Below are 22,587 nucleotides of genomic sequence, written 5' to 3' on the forward strand. Positions count from 1 at the left end.
GGGAACCGTCATACTTTTCCGGAAGTGAGAGTCGAACACCATGTGATGCGTGAGTCGAAACGGGAGTGGTGAGCGCGGTAGCGGGCGCTGGTTTTGGATTCCCTGTTGGGGCAGTCACATTGAGAGCCTGTAGTGTTTTCACGAGCTCCTCTGTGAGAGAGGTGAGTCTCTGCAACTGTTGTTGGTCTGTGGCCAGCACAGAAGCTTGAGCAGATACCTTGGAAGACAGTTGGAAGGACATCGCTGGATCCGGAGTTGGCGAATTCTTCTGTAACGAGGAGACATTCAGATCCATGTGCAATGTTAATTTAGAAAATGTAGATGTACCAGGCTGGGGTCAGACAACAGAGTCAAGGATATCAGAGACAATCAGAATCAAGATTGGTTACCAGGCTAGAATCAGGGCAGGCGGCAGAGGATCGGCAGAATCAGAACAATCCAAGGTAATACACAGATAAACAGGCAGGGATAAACACTCAGAAGTGCTAGACAGGCTAAACAAGACTTTGCATTCAGTTAGTGTTTGGCTACAGCTTATATAAGGCGTGGAATGAGGAACACCTGGCGGTGATTATTCCGAGGTACGGGGCATAAGGGTAATGTAGTCAAGGAAGGTAATAGTACTCAGGTGAAGGTACCCTCCGGTGGCCATTGGAGAGAGCCACAGAGGCCTGGGTCATGACATTGCGTATCATATGCACACTTAAGTCAATTTCTGCATATAAATACAACGCCAAAATAGAAACAAGCTTGTGTTATTGACACGCAATTGATATTGGTATTGATAATTTACGATGTAAAGCAGCATAGATTTTTTTATTTTAAAACAATCATATGCTCTCGCAGGCCACATAAAATAATGGGGAATAGGCGCCAATATAGTGTTTGAAAACTTTTCAAAAAATTTACAAAACGTCATTAAAATGAACTGTAACTCCGTGAATACTCAACGAAGAGCCATGAGAGAGATATCTATAGAAAGCTTGACATGTCTAATTTTAAACTAAACAAGTGCCGCCGAAAACCGATATTCTGTGATAAAGTAATCCTTATGAAAACAATGCGATGTCCGTTTTTCACGTCTCCCTTCATTATATCTAATGTGACCACGCCCCCGCGCTGAACACTCTATTCAGATTCAAACTGAAGCGCGCGGCTTCAATACGCCCACACAGAAGAAAAAGCAGCGAGACTGTTTTTTAAGTTTTTTTATTTTACTGTTTGCTTCGCGATGAGAGGAATAAGACATAAATCACCCCAAAAAGATGTGATGTGGTTGAGGATTTGAGAAATGGATTTCCTCAGAAAAAAAAAGATTGAAGCACTTTATTCAGCAGAGATCATAAACATGAGTAAGTCTCTTTTTATTTATTTATATACTTGTATTAGTTTTCAAATAACGTGTAAACATTTTACTAGTTAGACTTTTTCCAAAGACTTTTTCCAAACTATAATTCCTGACTAAATATTTAATCAAGTGAAACATTATGAAGTTTCAATAACAATATAGCCTACAATACTATACCATTCAAAAGCTTGATATAAATAATATAAATGTAACAAATAGATAACTGTAACAAATGTAAAAACAATGCTGTTCTTTCAATTTATTCCCCCTAAAAAACCTGAAAAATATTCTCAGCTCTTTTCAACATTAATATTAATGATAATAATAATAACAATAAATGTTTTTTTTTTTTTGTAGAAAATAAGATTGTTAAAAGGATTTCTGAAGGATTGTGTGACTGGAGTAATGATGTCAAAAAATAAGTTTGAAAGTCAGCTTTGATCGTTCCTTATAAACTGTTTAACTGCTCCCCCAAGTGGATATTAAATTATGTTGTGGGATAATTAAATATATTCTTAATGAACTACAAACATAAAATTATATACATTTATTTTGTTCTCACATTCTTTCTTGTAACTCTCCCCCCTCAGTGACACACAGCTGACTGAGAGGCTCATTATGCAGCTAATTATGCAGGCCTTTGTCTTCTCAGGTGTAAATCACAGTGATATTCATGATAGTTGACGCCTACTCGCATATGACTTTTACCAACAAAAAGTGTCTTAGAAAATTTAAATCAATATATTGTTTTCTGTGAGTGAGTAAACAAGATGATTTTCACATGATTTAGAAAGAAAATTTCTAGGCTAAAAGCTCCAGTTCTCAAAAATCCCGGGAACTAATGTTCTGTATGTGTTTTATTGCCTTATTCAAGTGATTTAACATTTTTAGTTTTTCACTAACCACGCATAACAATTTTTTTCTCAAAAATACATTCATGTACATTCATGCATTTCACATATTATTATAGCCCAGTTTGTGCTGATTACAGTGAGATTAGACTTTACCCGTTTAGATATTTATAAGAAACTGAAAAAAGCACAAATGTCAGGGCATGACAAAACTTCTCCAGGCCCCAAAAATACCCTTAGACTCCAGACGGTTATAGATAAATTGAATACAGACCAAAGATAACCTGTTAGATTTACCCCAAAATAATTACGTTATGTTTAACCACTAAAGAGACATCAGAGCCAGCGGCACATATCAGAAGGTCTAGCCGAGGTGAGGCTGCTCTCGGTGGATACATGAGGACTGAACTCTCGCTGATCGCGTGGAGCTCACGTCTCCGAGATCGGCGAAACACATTTTTAAATAGGCGCTGTCTTTATAAATAAACCACAGATTTGAGTTTTAAACAACTACATTCACACCTGAAATACTTTTAAAATTACATTTCATGACACAATGACAGTAATATTTTGAAAATTATCTGAATAAATGTTTAGTGCCCAAGTCCCGCCTCCGAAAGTTCCGGAACTTTGTAAAAGTACTACCTCGCCAGCAGGGACTTTTTGAGGGGCATTTTTTTACCCGGAACTTTATTTAGTTCCTGGTTCCTGCGGTGGAAACAGACAGAGTACCAGGCCAAAGTCCCTAGTTCCTGGGTAAAGTTCCTGCGTTGGAAACGTGGCAAAACATTCATTGCCAAAGAAGCTGGCTGTTCACAGAGTGCTGTATCCAAGCATGTTAACAGAAAGTTGAGTGTAAGGAAAAAGTGTGCAAGAAAAAGATGCACAACCAGCCGAGAGAACCGCAGCCTTATGAGGATTGTCAAGCAAAATTGATTTAAGAATTGAAGTGAACTTCAAAAGGAATGGACTGAGGCTGGGGTCAAGACATCAAGAGCCACCACACACAGACACACACAGAAGTGTCAAGGAATTTGCTGAACCACAGACAACGACAGAGGCATCTTACCTGGGCTAAGGAGAAGAAGAAATGGATGTTGCCCAGTGGTCCAAAGTCCTCTTTTCAGATGAGAGCAAGTTTTGTATTTCCTTTGGAAACCAAGGTCCTAAAGTCTGCATCCACTTTTACAATGGATTAAATTTCTCATAGTTATAATGTATTATAAGTCTGATATCTTGCCATTTTTCTGATGGTACTTTACTTAAAGGGGTCAAAGACCCCTTACAAGTAGTAGTAATAATAATAATAATAACAATAACAACAACTTTTTTCTCTCTCAAACAGCCCTAAGATCACATAACAGATCAGATGAATGTGTAATATGACACATTTGCTTTTAACTATTTTTATTGTAATATCAGTTATTTGTGATGGTACCCTTTAGACAGCTGTTGAGAAGTAACTCTGCAACTATATCAACTAGCGGTCATTAGAGTATTAGTATGCCTGCTACTGTAAATGTATGCTGACACTTTATTTTGATGGTCAAGCAACAGATAAACTGACTATACAGTTAGTACATTAGTTTATTCTACCACACTAGATTCTACCATTCTTGAGCATACTAATACTCTAATGAGAGTTAGTTGGCATGTAGTTGCAAAGTTGCTTATAGTCAATTGATTAAGGGGACCATCAAAATAAAATGTAACCAAATAAAACTGTGCATTTTTTTCAGTTACTTAAGTACTAAGCTCACATCAATTAATTAACATTAGCTCCACAGGAAAGACTCAAATAACACTCAACATCTAACCACTCACAAGCTGTAGTAAGATACTGTACAGATCTTAAACAATGTCAAGATATGATACAGTCCATTATACTGTAAATGAAGTAGATTTAATATGATGTTCATTGTGTGTTATAAATAACCATACTCTTAAACTTATAACCACATATACGTAAGTATTATGATGTATTATAATTGTTGTTATGATTATTCATGAGTTGATTTAACATATTATAAGGTTTTTATAATGCATTATGGATTCATTATAATGCCTTAAAAATACCCTTATAATGTTTTATAAATGCGGGCTTCATAAAGTGTTACCGATAAACCTATCCCATCTTGGGAAGTCTGCACGCAGGGAAAGTATATTCAGACTAGGAACAGAGGGCCAGATGCTAGAGCCAAAGCAGCTCTGGAAATGTTACACACAGATTTAGCAGGGCCTTTAGACCCAGTGTCCAGAGACGGTCATAGGTATGCATTATCTTTCACAGATGGTTATTCCAGTGTGGAGTTTGTATATTTAAAAAAAAAAAAGAGAGAGAGAGAGTGAGTGAACCAGTGAATGCCACAGAAAAATTCCTTGCTGACAAGGCTCCATATGGAAAGGGTAAATGCATAAGATCTGACAATGTTACAGAGTTCACATGTAGAGAGAACCAAGCATTACTAAGTAGATGCAGTATTAGACATGAGAGGTCAGCACCATACTCTCCACACCAAAATGCCACTGCAGAACAAAACTGGAGAACCTTATTCGACATGGCCAGGTGCATGCGAATAGAAAGTGGGTTACCAAAAATATTATGGACCTATGCAGTTCACACTGCTTTTGTAGTGAGAAACAGATGTTTCAACAACCTCAATAAACAGACAGCTTACTTTATGTTAACAGGCAGACAACCTAACATTTCTAGGATGCAGAAGTTCGGATTAGCGTGTTAAGCTTACAAACATAACAAAGGAAAGTTGGACTTAAGGTCTGAAAAGGGTATTTTTGTAGGATATTATAAGAATAATCCAGCATACATGATTTACTATCCTAATAACAAGAAAATACAGAAACACAGACTTGTAGAATTTGTTTACAAAATGAGTGCTCAGAAGGATATGATACCAACTGATGATGATTTCAGGGTTAGCGATAATCCTAGAGAATCTGGGAAAAGCCCTGATGTTGATCTGCAAAGTACTCAGGAACAGGTCACAACAAACAAACCAGTTATGTGTAATAACCAAACACGAGGAAGAAAATAAACCTGAACAAAGGAAAAATCCTACCAGGGAGAGGAAAAAGCTAGGTTATTTAGATGATTTTGTTTGTGGTTTTGAAAATGATGTTACTGACATTGATTATCGTTACAGACTTATATGCAATGTACCCCTGTTAGGTGGGAGATAGAGGACCAAAAGGCGAGATTCTCAATCACAGTCTTTTTAATGAAAATGAGAAAGAGTCATAGAATCTACAGGAAACATTAATCCACTCCGCAAACAGAGGTAGCAGTCAAAACAGAATTCTTTGCTCGTAAACCCTGAGCATTAACCAAACGTTGCAGAGAATCTAATTACTGGGATTCGGGATGTGCGGCAGCCGCGCCAGGTGCAGTGGAAGATCCCAATAGAGAATACGGTGAGAGGCGAAGCCCACAGAGAGAGTGGGTACCGTAGGCTGGATATCGTGTCCGTTCAGGACCACAACATCTGAATTGGTAGAACAGAGTAAGGAGCGTGAAGGAGAAAGGCTTCCAGACAAACCACACAGGACAAGACAGGGCAGGACAGGACAGGACTTGACTCAGCAGGTAGGAGATGCGTCTTCGGCATTGATAGCTAGGAATAAACTGACAAAAGGGGCAGAGAAAGCGGAGGTAGAAAAAGCAGGCAGAATCAGGGAAAAGGGGAAACAGGTGAGAGGATTGGGTGAGATAAGTGTAAGTGGGAACAGCTGGGACTAATGAAGTTAAAGTGATGGTGTAGAGAAAGAGTGTGTAGGATGACCACGAGGGGTCAGAGAAAGGAGGAACCCGGATCATGACAACCCCAAACATACAAAAATGCTGTGACATCAATGAACGCAAAAGAGTGGGTTAAAGGGTTAGTTCACCCTCAAAATTAAAATTAGCTTGTTTTACTCACCCTCGAATCATCCTAGGGGTATATGACTTTCTTCTTTCACACGAATCCAGTCGGAGTTAAATAAAAAAGAACAAAACAAAATGCCAGACACAAATTAGAAGTACAAACCGAGGATTTGCAAAGAAAAAGTTTCTAGGATTTCAATATAAACCAAGAGGAGATTGTTTTTTTTAAAGTTTTGGTTTTCCAAACTTTCGTTTCCTAAAGTAAGGAAACTTTGCTTCCTTTGCTCCTATAAACAAACTCAGAGGCGTGCGCTGCGCATACGTGCTACATCATCCCCCAAAATGGCTTCCGTATATGAAAGATACTAACAGTGAGAAAAAAAGTTTATTACATCTAAAATATTGATTTTTTTCTTACAAAAACGCATGCATGCTCTACAGAAGGCCTTTATTCACCCCCTGGAGAGGTGTGAGGCACGTTTATTATGAATGTTTGCTTTATTTGACGACTTGTGGACTGTTAGTCAAGTCATCTTGTTGCATTGTTTAGCAAATTAGGAAACATTAGGTGTCAGATTCACTCAACTTATATGTAGTTGTTGAAATAACATGGTAAATTGAGCCAACGTTTGTATCAATTAATGTTGATTCAACATCGACAAAAGACCAACACTCGAATGGTAAAACGGTGAAACAACATCGCGTTTTCAGCCATGAATAAACATAACAATATAAACGTTGATCCAATTTGCAAAATTGAAAGGTATTTCCATGTTGATTCAACCATGGTACCTGACACGCAAAACCTGGCGCTGAGTGAAAAATTGGGCTTAAATCGTGCAGTTTGACCTTGGGATTATTTTATTTACTTGGCGGATTTTTTCATCATTTTCAATTCAATTCAAGTTTATTTGTATAGCGCTTTTTACAATACAAATCGTTACAAAGCAACTTTACAGAAAATTATGTTTCTACAATATTTAGTAGTAGCTAGTAGTTTGTGCACGTTTGACAGGATTTTAGAAAAAATAAAAAATAATAATAATAATACAAGACGTAGTCAGCTAGACGATGAACTATCAATATTATTAATTAATAGTAATTATATGATGCAGTCACACATGTAGCAATAATTGTTAGTTCTGTTTGTTGATTCAAGGTTAGGATCATCTGGGGTCCTCTGAGGGTCAGCATCATCTCTTCTCTGGTGTTCTGGATCCAGACTGGAGCTTGTGTAAATCCTAGTCGCAAAACATAGAAACAAAATAGAGACATCATTAGCATAGCTGCTGATCCAACAAAGTAAAATTAGTTTAACCCAAGCTAAAGAATATAAATGCAGATGCAACTACACTCACAATTTAAGACATACATTATTCGTATGCTTGGCAAAAGAGATGCGTTTTTAATCTGGATTTAAACAGAGAGAGTGTGTCTGAACCCCGAAAATTATCAGGAAGGCTATTCCAGAGTTTGGGAGCCAAATGTGAGAAAGCTCTACCTCCTTTAGTGGACTTTGCTATCCTAGGAACTACCAAAAGTCCAGCGTTTTGTGACCTTAGGGTGCATGATGGGTTGTAGCGTGGTAGAAGGCTAGTTAGGTACGCAGGAGCTAAACCATTTAGGGCCTTATAGGTAAGTAATGATAATTTGTAACTGATACGGAACTTAATAGGTAGCCAGTGCAGAGACTGTAAAATTGGGGTAATATGATCATATTTTCTTGACCTTGTAAGGACTTTAGCTGCTGCATTTTGGACTACCTGTAGCTTGTTTATTGACGAAGCAGGACAACCACCTAGAAGTGCATTACAATAGTCCAGTCTAGAGGTCATGAATGCATGAACTAGCTTTTCTGCATCAGAAACAGATAACATGTTTCGTAGCTTGGCAATGTTTCTAAGATGGAAGAATGCAGTTTTTGTAACATTGGAAATATGATTTTCAAAAGACAAATTGCTGTCCAATATAACACCCAGATTTCTGACTGTAGAGGAAGTAACAGTACATCCGTCTAGCTGCAGATTGTAATCTACAAGATTCTGTGTGGTGTTTTTTGGTCCAATAATTAATATCTCTGTCTTATCCGAATGTAATTGGAGAAAATTATTTGTCATCCAATCTTTTACATTTTTAACACACTCTGTTAGCTTAGATAATTGGGAAGTTTCATCTGGTCTCCTTGAGATATATAGCTGAGTATCATCAGCATAACAGTGGAAGCTAATTCCGTATTTTCTAATAATATTACCAAGGGGCAACATGTATATTGAAAATAGAAGAGGACCTAGGACGGATCCTTGTGGCACTCCATATTTTACTGATGATAAATGAGATGACACCCCATTTAAGTAAACAAAATGGTAGCGATCGTACAGGTAGGATCTAAACCATCTTAGAGCCTGCCCTTGAATACCTGTATAGTTTTGTAATCGATCTATGAGTATGTCATGATCTATGGTGTCGAACGCAGCACTAAGATCAAGTAAGACTAGAAATGAGATGCAGCCTTGATCTGAAGCAAGGAGCAGGTCATTTGTAACTATGACCTCGTCTTCATCATTCTATGTTTCATTATCATCGTCAGCTTGAAACATTCTGAAAGCTTTGACAAAGTTCGAGCCATTGTCAGTGACCGTGGCAGTTATCTTACCACAAAGAGCATATGAGCTGTGAATTTGCTCTAACTCCGCTGCGATGGTATCGTACGTGTGTCTCCCACAAAATCGTCTGCAGGCGATTGCAGCTTTTTTCCGATGCAGAGTAGCAGGATCTATCCAGTGTACTGTAATTCCCAGAAAACTTTTATTCTGAGCAGTCCATAGATCTGCAGTGGTTGAAACATATTCCAAGTCGGCAAAAGTTTTCTTTAGTTCGGTCTCCATTTCCATATATGCATTATCCAAAAAGCTTGCAAAGGTTTTACGATCGGGCAGCACGCCTCCCGGCCTTTTCCCTGTCACAGAGATTTTGCTGATGATATTTCTAAGTGTGGGCTCCTCCACAGTGGACAGCGGCTGCATCTCCTCAACAATAAAAGCAGCAACCAATTTGTTGAGTTCAGTGGAACTAATTGTTTTACCTGGTGATGATGAACTGAAATCAAGCTTTTGTTGTTTAGCTTGAGGCGGGGTGGAGGTATCATTCGGCGCACTCTCTTCCAATTCTGTAGTGCTGTGCTTTGCATGCAGATGTTTTTTTAAATTTGAGGTGGTGTTTTTTGCAGTTGACAAGAGCTTTTCACCAACACATAATTTACACTTAACGATTATTCCCTTCTCCTTTTCTTCGACGATTTCAAAATAATGAGAATACTTCCATCGCAGTAATGTAACGCTCTGGCCTGCCATCTCCGTTCCTGACTAGAGTTTGTTCCCGCGCAGGGCGCGCACGTATCAGTGTTCTACGTGACTACGTTCATTTTAATTCAGTACTTTTTTCTTCTTTTTTTTATGCAAATTAATTAAACTAATTAATTAAACATTACATTTTTAACAAAGTAACTCAAATATTAATGTGTAAATTTATAAAGTAATGCATTACTTTACTCGTAACTCCAGAAAAGTAATATTATTACATAACGCACGTTACTTGTAATGCGTTACCCCCAACACTGCGCAACACCAATCAAGATTGGCTCAGTTTCATTCATACTTCAGAGGCGCTACGCTGAGGGGCTTCCCCCACAAAGTGTCGTTCGACACAGTTCGATGTTCCCTCGAAGGGGAACCACCAACAATCAAGAATCTCACACACACACAAACACTATAATTTGCTGTTATACTCCATATAACTCCACATACAAGCCAGAAACTAAGCCTTTTTTTTTGCACAGGCCTATTTAAAGGGTTAATGGTCCCACCTAGTGATCAACTGTAAAAATAAAAATGTTTACCTCTTCCCAAAAGGGAAAACCACAAACAATCAAGAATGAACACTTCCTGTATAAAGTGGGGCAGCAACCTTTATAGCAAACATTTTGAAATCATCCACAGATGAGCGACGCTAGAGATGGATCTGCACCAGAGTACACAAAGTGAATGTGATGCACAGTAATTTTCAGATGCAATCGAAAAAAGAAAAAAAAAACCTGGATAGCCTAGATTAGACCCTGACTCTGTTCCTAAGTATATCTGGATGTCGCTGTAGTGGATAGTGCGACGGAGGTGAACTCGGGGAACTTGGCTGTGTCGCCTGCATGGAGCCGTGTGGTGAAGGAGGGTCGCCAGCTGAAACATGTGAGTGACAACGCGAATGCACAACCAAGACCCCGTCTAAATCAATCAAGAGGCAAGAAGCCATACGGTATTGTTGGAACTTGCCCTGAGGGGAATATACAAGCTGTGAAAACAAAGCGGGTGAGTGTTTATGCCACAAAGTTTTTGCCTGATCTTGACGCTAAGACACTGACTAATTATTTGAAGGAAAAACTCCATCATGAGGTTACTTGCCAAAAGATGGACACTGCTCAGAATCGATATAGCTCCTTTAAAGTAACGGTTGAATGTGATAAGGTGGAAGATGTATATGAGCCACAGATTTGGCCTCATGGAGTATTTGTACGTCGATTTTTTGAGCCACGCAAACCCAGGGCAAATGCAGGCCCAGTGGATGTAGTAACAACTAGTAGCTTAAGAAGGGTGTTGGCATCTGAGGCGCTTGCGTCTACGGTTTTGAAGTCATGAGAATGAACGATGAATCTTAGAGTACTGTCATATAACTCCAAAGGGCTGCGCTTGGGTCGGAATATGAGTGATAAAGCACAACGGATTGTTATTGACAAACTCTTGGAGAAAGCGGACATTCTATGTTTACAAGAGACGTTTTTATCCAAACAAGATCTAGATAAACTTAATTCCTTGCATGATGATTTCCATGGAGTTGGTGAATCCACAACTGACTTAAGTATGAGAATATTGCGTGGCAGAATACCTGGGGGTGTGGCCATTTTTTGGCATAAGAAATACGATCCTCTGATCACTGTGATTAGGCTAGAGGTAGACTGGTGTATCGCAATCAAAGTGGTGCATAATGAAAAGGTTTTTGTAATTCTGAACGTGTATACTCCATATGAATGCAGCCAAAATGAAGATGAATATATGAATAGGCTTGCTTTTATAAGTGCTTTTATCAAAGACAATGTATGTACAAGTATATTTATAATGGGGGATCTAAACGCTGATATATCTGATAATAATTATTTGTTTGGCCAACAGCTAATCAGGTTCTGCCAGGATAGCAAGTTGGCTCTTTCCAGTCAAATACTATTGCCAGCAGAAAGCTTTACATATATCAGTGAGGCATGGAATACAAAATCCTGGCTGGATCACTGTATATGTACAGCAGATGCTCACGATTCCCTAGATAAACTTGAAATATTATATGACTTAGCTACAACAGATCACATACCAATTTCAATTATGTTAAATGTTGAAAGTTTACCTGAGATGACTAAATGTGAAAACTCCATAAAAAGTGGAAAATTAGACTGGGCAAGACTCACAGTAAATGACCTTCGGAGATATAAATTATTGACAGAGGAAAAGCTGAGCAATATAAAAGTGCCTACTGAGACAATTGTGTGTGTTAATGCGGGTTGTAAGAATCCAAAGCATAACGAAAAGCTATGTAAGATGTATGATGAAATCGTGGACTGCTTAAATGATGCTAGTAGACCTTTCTGTCAAAAAAGGGTTAAAAAACATAATTTTAGGGCCGGATGGAATGAATTTGTTTCTGAATTACATCTGAAGGCCAGAGTTGCTTTTAAAAACTGGGTTTTGACAGGTAAAGCTAGGTATGGTCCAGAATTTGAGGAAAAGAAACTGGCAAATGCTAAATTCAAATATGCTCTGCGATATATAAAAAGGAATGAGCTGACCATGAGAGCAAACTCAATGGCTAAGAACTTGCAGCAAAATAATGGCTATGACTTTTGGCAAGAAGTTAAGGCTATCAACAACAGAAAAATACCACTGCCGACTTGTATTGATGGGGCTTTTGGAGCCGAGAATATTGTTAACCTGTGGAGAAAACATTATGAAGCTCTTTTTAATTGTGTTGCGAGGAAAGAATTTGAAGTTGGTCATGTGTCGAATGAAGAAGATATGTTTATTACACCTGATGAGGTTAAGTTTGCAATTGATAAACTCGCTGTGAATAAAGCATGCGGTCCTGATCGAATAACTGCTGAACATTTGAAACACGCTAGTTCAAGGGTTACTGTATTACTTGCTTTGTGTTTTTCAGGTTTTTTATCTCATGCTGTGTTACCTGATTCCATGACAACAGTATTACTATTGCCTGTTATTAAGGATAAAACTGGTAAAATAACTGCGACAGAAAACTACAGGCCAATTGCATTGGCAAGTGTGCTTTCTAAAATATTTGAGCAAATTCTCATGGATAGGCTTAAAGAATATTTAATAACTACGGATAACCAATTTGGTTTTAAAAGTAAGCTTGGCACTGATCTATGCATATATTCATTAAAAGAAGTAGTTAGTAAGTATAATACTTATAATTCCACTGTTTTTATGTGTTTTTTAGACGCTTTCAAGGCGTTTGATCGAATAAATCATTCTAAGCTTTTTTTAAAATTACAAGAAAGAGGAGTTCCCCCTTATATTATAAGAATTTTACTCTTTTGGTATATACATCAAACCTTAAAAGTACAATGGGGTAATTCCGTTTCGGAACCGTTCTATATGAGAAATGGGGTTCGGCAGAGTGGGCTATTGTCACCCCTTCTTTTTAATCTCTACATGGATGGTCTTTCTGTGGAGCTTAATGACTGTAAGACTGGATGTCTGATAGGTGATAGTATTTTTAATCATTTGATGTATGCGGATGATGTTGTCATTTTGTCTCCGTATAGTGTAGGCCTACAACAATTGCTTCGAATTTGCTCAAATTATGGTAAGCAGCATGACATAAAATGTAATATTAAAAAGAGTGTAATCATGATTGTTAAAACCCAAGAGGACCAAAAGATTAACTTTCCTTCTTTATATCTAGATGATAAAGTTTTAAATGTAGTCACTAAAGTAAAGTACCTAGGCCACATCATTAAAGATGATCTAAACGATGATGATGATGTGCAGCGCCAGTGCTGTAAATTGTATGGGCAAGCCAATATGCTGGCTCATAAGTTTTCTATGTGTTCAGACGATGTGAAAATAACTCTATTCAGAGCATACTGTACTTCTTTCTATACAGCCCACCTGTGGTGTAAATATTCTAAAGCAAAGATGAGAAAGTTACAGGTAGCATATAATGATGCTCTTAGAATTTTACTTAAGGTCCCAAGGTGGTCAAGTGCAAGTCAAATGTTTGTGGCTAATAATATACCCATGTTGAATGCTGTCTTAAGGAAGTATATGTACAGTTTCATATGTCGGATGAATGTTTCAAAAAATAGTATCATAAGAGACTTAAAAAATATTGTGTTGAGTGAAACAAGGTATTTTTCCTGTTTCTGGAAGCATTGGAGAGAAAGCTTGTATGTTTTTTAAATTATTTATGTTGTTTTTGTCTTTGGATGTTGTAAGTTATTTATATGGACCCATGGGTCTGAAATAAAGAAAAAAATAAATATATAATAATTGTAACTACTGTTAAACCACATTAACAATTTTTAATGGATTAATCGCCTATTTTCGTTTGTTGCATTTTTTTTAACACTCTAAAAAATAAATTAAGTTTGTGAGTTTTGTGAAAAAAATATATAAGTCATATATAAGTTGCATTTTATTACATTCAGAAATAATAATGGCTGGTCTAATAATGCTATAATTTACCAACAGGATATTTTTAGTTCCCTTTACTTTACAACAAATCCTTTAAATTTAATAAATTTATCTGAACAAAACGAGAATTAAAAATATTAAATTTCTAATGGATAAATATAATTGCAGAATATAATAATAGAGGGTTAGCTATAAACAATAATAATAATAAAAATAATAATTATTTAAAGCTAAGCATAAGGTAAGGTTGGGCTCTCTCATTCTCTCAGTCAGGAGAAATCTGTTTCCATATTCGTGATGTTGCCCATTTGAAGCTTAACTATTATTCATGAGGTAACATATGCTTTGTAGTTCACACGTGTTTCAGTATCGATGGAAAAAAATCATAATGAGCAATATGCCAAAGTGGACCGCTGCTCGCGCCAATTGTTACAGTGAAAGACTGCTGTTTCCAGTGAATATTTGCGCAAGGCACCAGCGCGATCAAACAGCTGAAACAAATAATACTCAAATTTTTGGTCACACATAAAGCATAATTCAAAAATGTAAAGTGTTAGCAGTTTGAAAAATCAAGAATAATAACTGAGTTAATACTAATTATTGCTAAATGCTGGACCGTTCCCCTTTCGCTCTTCATATGGAACCTGAAGATTTTTTTTAAACCAAGAATGAACCGAACCTTATATTTAAAATCTGTTTAATAACAATAGCATGCAAATGTTCATTTGTGTAAAGGTCTTCTTTTAACTTTTGATGAAGAGACTGTAGCCTAAGACTATTTAAACATTTCCACTAAAAACATGCATAGACATTTTGTTTAAAAAGTGAAGGCTAAGCAAAGTAATTTTACTGTATACATATACTGTAAATTTAAATTAGTAAACCTTACTTAAAAAAGTGATTGCCGCGTATACGCATTATGAGTCATTTTCTCCTGATAACCCCGAAAAGAACTTAAATTACACTTTCGGTTTTGATTATACAGAAAAGGGCAATACATCAGTAGAATCTGTAAAGGGTCTACTTTTTTTGTATACAGACATAATAACAACAAAACTTTGTGGACATATAAAACAAAGATAACAAACAAGATGTGCTGTCTGCAGCCTTTGTCTGCGCTGACCTTCATTTACAAACACGTCATTAAAATGAACTGTAACTAAGTGAATACTCAACGAAGAGACATGAGAGATATCTATAGAAAGCCTGATATGTCTACTTTTAAACTAAACATGTGCTACTGAAAACAAATATTCTGTGATCAAGTAATCCATATGAAAACAACGCGATGTCCGTTTTTCACGTCTCCCTTCATTGTATCTAATGCGACCATGCCCCTGCGCTGAACGCACTTTTGAGATGATGTACTAAAGTGCGCCTCTTGAATATGCCCATAACACAGAAGACAACGCAGCGAGACTGTTCTTCAAGTTTTTTTTATTTTACTGTTTGCTTCGCGATGAGAGGAGTAAGAGATAATTCATCCCCAAAAAGATGTGATGTGGATTACCTCAGGATTTTAAATTTGGATTTCCTCAGAAAATAAACAACAAAAAGTGTCTTAGAAAATTTAAGTCAATATATTGTTTTCTGTGAGTGAGTAAACAAGATGATTTTCACATAATTTAGAAAGAAAAATTCTAGGCTACAAGCTCCAGTTCTCAAAAGTCCGGGGAACCAATGTTCTGTATGTGTTTTAATGCCTTATTCAAGTGATTTAACATTTTTAGTTTTTCACTAACCAAGCATAACATTTTTTTTTCTCAAAAACACAATCATGTACATACATGCATTTCACATATTATTATAGCCCAGTTTGTGCTGATTACAGTGATATTAGACTTTAGCCATTTAGATATTTATAAGAAATTGAAAAAAGCTCAAATGTCAGGGCATGACAAAACTTCTTCAGGCCCCAAACATACCCTTAGACTCCAGAGGGTTAAATGCAGCTGCAATTTTTTATTATTAATTTTTTTTTTTTACTTAAATTGTATGAAAGTGAGTAAAGAAGGCTCACGTTAAATTGCTGAATTTGTCAATTAATGAAGCTTTTTTCTCTTTTTTACATCGTGTGAACTTGAGTTTAAACATGAGGACATTTGATTAATCCAGTGGTTTTCAACCTGTGGGCCGCGGCCCCAGAATGGCAGGACCTGCTTCCAAGATCTGATGATATCATGTCCCCCCTCCAGTACTTCAAGCAGTTTTTCTCTGAAGACATTCTGGAAGTTATTGTAGAGCAGTCAAATCTGTATGCGATACAATGTGATGCAAACAAGCCGCTTAACCTCACCATAAAAGAATTGGAGCAGTTCCTGGGGATTGTGGTGTACATGTCATTGTTTGGTTTACCAGGCACCCGCATGTTTTGGAACAAAGCCTGCAGAGTATCCCAAGTAGCTGACACCATGACACTGAATAGATGGGAGGCCATCAAAAAAACACCTGCACTTCAATAACAATGAAGAGAGACAGGAGGATAATAATGATCCACTCCACAAGATCCGACCACTGGTTACTCATCTAACCTCAAAACTGACATCAATCCCAATGAGTGAGAAGCTGGCTGTTGATGAGCAAATGGTCCCATTCAAGGGAAGAAACATACTGAAGCAATATCTGCCATCAAAACCAAAGAAACGGGGCTACAAGATTCTGGTCTTGCCTGGCTCTGATGGTGTCCCGTACAACTTGGAAATCTACACAGGGAGAGTTGTACAACCCCCTGAGCTAGCAGATGTGGGAGCAAGTGGCAACGTTGTCCTCCGCCTGGCCCAGCCTATACCCAAGCATAAGAACAACAAGGTTTTTTTTCGACAACTGGTTTACGAGTTGGTCCCTCTTGTGCTTACACTGGCTCAGCAGGGAATTCACTGCACTGGTACTGTTCATGGCAACAGACTACCAGGTGTCAACTTGATGTGCAATGCTGAGCTGAAAAGAGCAGGACGTGGATCTTTTGAACAGAAGATGGCCATGGTGAGAGAAACCACCTTGTATGCTGTAAAGTGGTACGATAATTGCTCAGTGACCCTTCTCAGGGATTACACTGGAGCCCACCCAGTCACCGAGGTTGACAGGTGGGATCGCAAGCAAAAGATGATCACCAAAGTCCCCTGCCCTGCTGTGGTGAAAGAATACAACAAGAATATGGGTGGGGTGGATCTTCTTGACTCACTGCTTGCACTGTATCGGATCAAAATCAGATCAAAGAAGTACCACCGGCTGGTGTTCCACCTTCTGGATATGATCATCGTGACCACATGGCTTCTCTACCGAAGAGATTGTGAAGGTACTGGCATGAGAAAGAATGAACATATGAAGCTGTATACCTTCAAATCCTACATTGCTGAAGCCCTATGCAAAAGTGGAATGAGCCTGGAGCGCAAGAAAGGTCGCCCCTGTTCCACAATTGCTGGTGAGTATGAGGAAAAGAGGAGAGGCTGCTCCAATTCCAGTCCCTGGTGTGCGCCTGGATGCCACAGCCCACTGGATGATTATAGCTGAAAAGAAGGGGAGATATAAGGTACCAGGGTGCACAGGTACACCAAAAGCCAAGTGCCGGAAATGTGATGTTCACCTCTGTTGTACATCCACCAGCAACTGCTTTCTGAGGTTTCACACAGAATAGGAAATCAGAGTATGCTTTGTCAAAAAGAGAAGCTCTGATTCAAACAATATCCAAAAAACCACACAAACACACATTCACACACACATACACACATAGTCATTCGGATGTTGGTTAAAATGTAAGTGTTACAATATGTTTATATGAAATGTCAGAAACATTTGGTGTTGTAATTAGTATTAGTTTGTTTATTTGATTGTTCATTGTTTTTTTTTTTATTGGTTGGAACCATTTGTTATTTATGTTTGTCAAAATAAAACATGTTCTAATGAATATATTACATGTTTTCCTTATTCCACTTATATTGAAAACCTTGCTGTTTTAGTACCCTCGTAGCACATTGTTGCCCTGAGGTAACGAACCAACATTTTATGATGGATATATTATCAGGGACCCCCAAGCTCCCATAAAAATGGGGTAACATATCCCCCCCCCAAAATAAAAAGTCATGCCATAGAGGGTTAAGATTAACAATTTAATTGAGGTTCAACAAATAAAAAACAGATGCAATACGGATAAACAAATGATAAAGCTTGACTTATTGAATATCAGATCCCTTTCTACGAAAACACTTTTTGTAAATAATATGATCACTGATCATAATCTAGATGTGCTGTGTTGGACGGAAACCTGGCTAAACATGATAATTGCATTATTTTTAATGAGTCCACCCCCCAAGATTACTGTTATAAACATGAGCCGCGTCTAAAAGGCAATGGGGGAGGTGTTGCTTCAATTTATAACAATGATTTTAGGATTTCTCAGAGGGCAGGCTTCAAGTATAACTCGTTTGAATTAATAGTTCTTTATATAACATTATCCAGAGAAACAAATGTTAATGATAAATCCCCTGTTATGTTTGTACTTATGTTTGTATTCTACAGCGAACAAAAAGAAAAATAAATGTAAGCTTTTTTGGCATAAATAAAGATTTTAATGAAAAGTAATCATTTGTTTTAAGTTACATTCAATTGTGAGTTCATATTAATGGTCATGTTACTCAAAGAAATGTTTGCAAAAAATAGCTAATATTTTCTAACGTCATATCATTTCAGACTGCATGATAGTGCCACAGCATGTGTCTGATCAGGGCGATAACTGCAGTAGAAATTGATGGGGGCTAATCCCCCGAATAATTAAAAATCGCTAAACCATTTTCTCAAATATTGCCTATTTGAGAGAGAAAGAGAGAGAGAGAAACAGAAATGGAAGTATTCGCGTCTGTGCGTTTATCTTTTTAGAGTGACTTAAAAACAGCGATTGTATCCTCTTGTCACTGGAAAATATAATGTAGTGATTCAGTATTTAAACTGTATTTAATAAAAGTCGTGGGGCAGCGTTGACAAGTTTATTTTCTCCTGGATGTGTGAGCTGCGCAATTTCCGATATGTCTGTGTGTCAGTAAGCATCTCATTAATACAGAACGATAATTAAAGGCTCTAAAGCACACCAGTATATGTGTGTATTGTAAGAGCTAGATGACGAATGATGGCGTGGTATGTCATGGTAGTGGTGTCCCAATCCTTAGGGGAATATTTTCTCCCCTACCCCTTGACACTCTGTTTCAAGGGACAAGGGGAAGGGGTAGGCGGAGGGGTATGGGAAGGAGAAGGGCTATAAAATAGAATTGGGATTGGGCCTTAATATGTGTTTAAACTAAACTCATTTATGTCACAGTGTCTGGGTTGTGTTCCCTGGGAATCCACTAGATGTCCTCCTTCCCAACGGTGTCTGTCACTTTATGAACCACATTCCTCACGTCCTCTGCTTAATTATTGCACCCAGCTGTCACTAGTTACTCTCCTTGTGTATTTAACCCGGTCTGTCTTAGCATGTGTACGGATTCCTTGTTTAATTCATGTCCGTCAGTTCGTGCCCTTGCCTTGTGTTTATGTTTGGATTGATGTTTTGGTTTCGACTCATGCCTGGATTGTTTATGCTCTTTGGATTACCTCTTAATAAAGACGTACTCGCAATTGGTTCTTGCTCCGTGAATCCTTGTATCCCGGTCGTGACAGAAGGAATCCGTCACTGCAAGAGCCAGCGGTATGTCAGCTTATGTCTCCTCCCCAGCCACAGAGCGGGAGAGGAATGGATTTGAGGGAACTCGCCTGGTGGTTTTCTGGGGGACCAGGGGAAGTCGCCGAGGAGGGAGTGGTCGAGAGGAGACTCAGCACCGCTCTCAACCATGGCCTCCCTTCGACCCGGGGCTCGTGTGGGATGGATTAGAGCCACCGTCTCACCATGGCGGACGGAGAGGAGAGAGGAAGCGCACGTCCGCCACGGAGGCGGCACTGCCCATGATGGCCGCTAGTCCAGCGCCACGAGGCAGGATGGACGCCAACACAGCACCACAACACAAGGTGATCACCAGTCCAGCGCCACGGTGCAAGATGGCCGCCAGCTCAGCGCCAACGCCCAAGATGGCCGCTAACACGTTCTTGGATTATTTCTCCACGCTGTCAAAGATCCTAGAGATTCCAAAGACTGTTCACGTCACGGCTGCTGAGCCAGCGCCACACCCCAAGATGGCCGCCAGCCCAGCGCCACAGCACCAGGTGGTCGCCAGCCCAGCACCACAGCACAAGATGGCCACTAACCCAGCGCCAATGCCCAAGATGGCCACTGGTCCAGAGCCACGGTCCAAGATGGCCGCCCGTCCAGAGTCATGGCCCAAGATGGCCGCCAATCCAGCGCCACAGCATAAAATGGTCACCAGCCCAGCACCACAGCACAAGATGGCCGCCTGTCCAGAGTCATGGCCCAAGATGGCTGCTTGCCCAGCGGCGCTGCACAGGATTACAGCCACAGCTGACCCTCCGGAGTCGAGTCAGGTTCCTGTTGACCCTCCAGAGTCGAGTCAGGTTCAGTGGTCTCTTCAGAGTCGAGTCAGGTTCCAGTTGACCCTCCAGAGCTGAGTCAGGTTCCAGTTGACCCTCCAGAGTCGAGTCAGGTTCCAGTGGTCTCTCCAGAGTCGAGTCAGGTTCCTATTGACCCCCCAGAGTCGAGTCAGATTCCAGTGAACTCTCCAGAGTCGAGTCAGGTTCCAGTGAACTCTCCAGAGTCGAGTCAGGCTCCTATTGACCCTCCAGAGTCGAGTCAGGTTCCAGTGAACTCTCCAGAGTCGAGTCAGGTTCCAGTTGACCCTCCAGAACCGAGTCAGGTTCCAGTTGACCCTCCAGAGTCGAGTCAGGTTCCAGTGGACTCTCCAGAGTCGAGTCAGGTTCCTGTTGACCCCCCAGAATCGAGTCAGGTTCCTGTTGACCCCCCAGAGTCGAGTCAGGTTCCAGTGAACTCTCCAGAGTCGAGTCAGGTTCCAGTTGACTCTCCAGAGTCCAGTCAGATTCCGGTTGACCTTCCAGAGTCGAGGCAGGTGCCCGTGGACTTTCCAGAGTCGAGTCAGGTGCTCGTGGACTTTCCAGAGTCGAGTTAGGTGCTCATGGACCCTCCAGAGTCGAGTCAGGTGTTTGTGGACCCTTCAGAGTCAGGGCTAGTCACCGAGGACCCTCCAGAGTCAGGGCTAGTCACCGATGACCCTCCAGAGTCAGGGCTAGTCACCGATGACCCTCCAGAGTCAGGGCCAGTCACCGATGACCTTACAGAGTCAGGGCCAGTCACTGATGACCCTCCAGAGTCAGGGCTAGTCACCGATGACCCTCCAGAGTCAGGGCTAGTCACCGATGACCCTCCAGAGTCAGGGCTAGTTCCCGATGACCTTCCAGAGTCTGGACTAGTCACGGTTGACCTTCCAGAGGCAAGTCAAGTCACCGGTGATCTTCAAGGACAGAGTCAAGTCACTGGTGATCTTCAGGGACAGAGTCAAGTCACCGGTGATCTTCAAGGACAGAGTCAAGTAACTGGTGATCTTCAAGAACAAAGGCAAGTCACCATTGACCTTAATGAACAAATGCCAGTCACCAATGATCTTCGTGAGCAGAGTCAGGCCAGCACCGAACTTCTGGAGTCCAGCAGAAACACCATGGGATTACCAGAGTTTCGTCGTCCCGTTGGTCCGGCTGCACGGATGTCTGCTCCACCCTGGGGGGCTCTCGTCCTGATCACATGGTTGTGGTGGTCTTCTGTTCCGCCCTGGGGGGCATTCGTCCTGACCACACGGTTGTGGTGGTCTTCTGCTCCGCCCTGGGGGGCTTCCGCCCTGACCACACGGTTGTGGTGGTCTTCTGCTCCGCCCTGGGGGGCTCTCGCCATGACCACACGGTCGTGTTGGTCTTCTGCTCCGCCCTGGGGGGCTTCCGCCCTGCCCACACGGTTGTGGTGGTATTCTGCTCCGCCCTGGGGGGCTTCCGCCCTGACCACACGGTTGTGGTGGTCTTCTGCTCCGCCCTGGGGGACTCTCGTCCTGACCACACGGTGGTGGTGGTCTTCTGCTCCGCCCTGGGGGGCTTCCGCCCTGATCACACGGTTGTGGTGATCTTCTGTTCCGCCCTGGTGGGTGCCACATGATGTCCTTCATGGACTTATGTTTCGTGTTTTTTGGTTTCTGTTGTGTCTTCTGTTGTGTATTATTGCACCCAGCTGTCACTAGTTACCAATCATCACACTCTGTCAGTTTCCCATTAGCGTTTGTCTCTCCTTGTGTATTTAACCCGGTCTATCTTAGCATGTGTACGGATTCCTTGTATAATTCATGTCCATCAGTTCGTGCCCTTGCCTTGTGTTTATATTTGGATTGATGTTTTGGTTTCGACTCATGCCTGGATTGTTTATGCTCTTTGGATTACCCCTTAATAAAGACGTACTCGCAATTGGTTCTCGCTCCGTGAATCCTTGTATCCCGGTCGTGACAATTTAAGCTTTGTCAGTTTAAACATTTAAGAGCCAGAGGACGCGAGCTCGCACGCGCAGTGAGAACATTTGTGCATGCGCTCCGCGCAAACTCGCACCTCAGTATGCGCGCAAATATAAGCTCTTTCTGAAGTATTGTGTATGGACAAATTCACACAAAAATTACGTCAAAATGCCAGTTTTGGTAAGTATCCTACGGCAGACATAGCCGGCTGAATGCAGGCCACTGTATCTGTGCATTCTCTTAAAGTGACAGTCTTTATATTAATCGAACAGCAACAACAAAGAAATCACTCCCTGCTCTTGATTAAAAAGCTTTTGTA

This window comes from Carassius carassius, chromosome 1 (assembly GCF_963082965.1).
Source record: "Carassius carassius chromosome 1, fCarCar2.1, whole genome shotgun sequence".
NCBI lineage: Eukaryota > Metazoa > Chordata > Actinopteri > Cypriniformes > Cyprinidae > Carassius > Carassius carassius.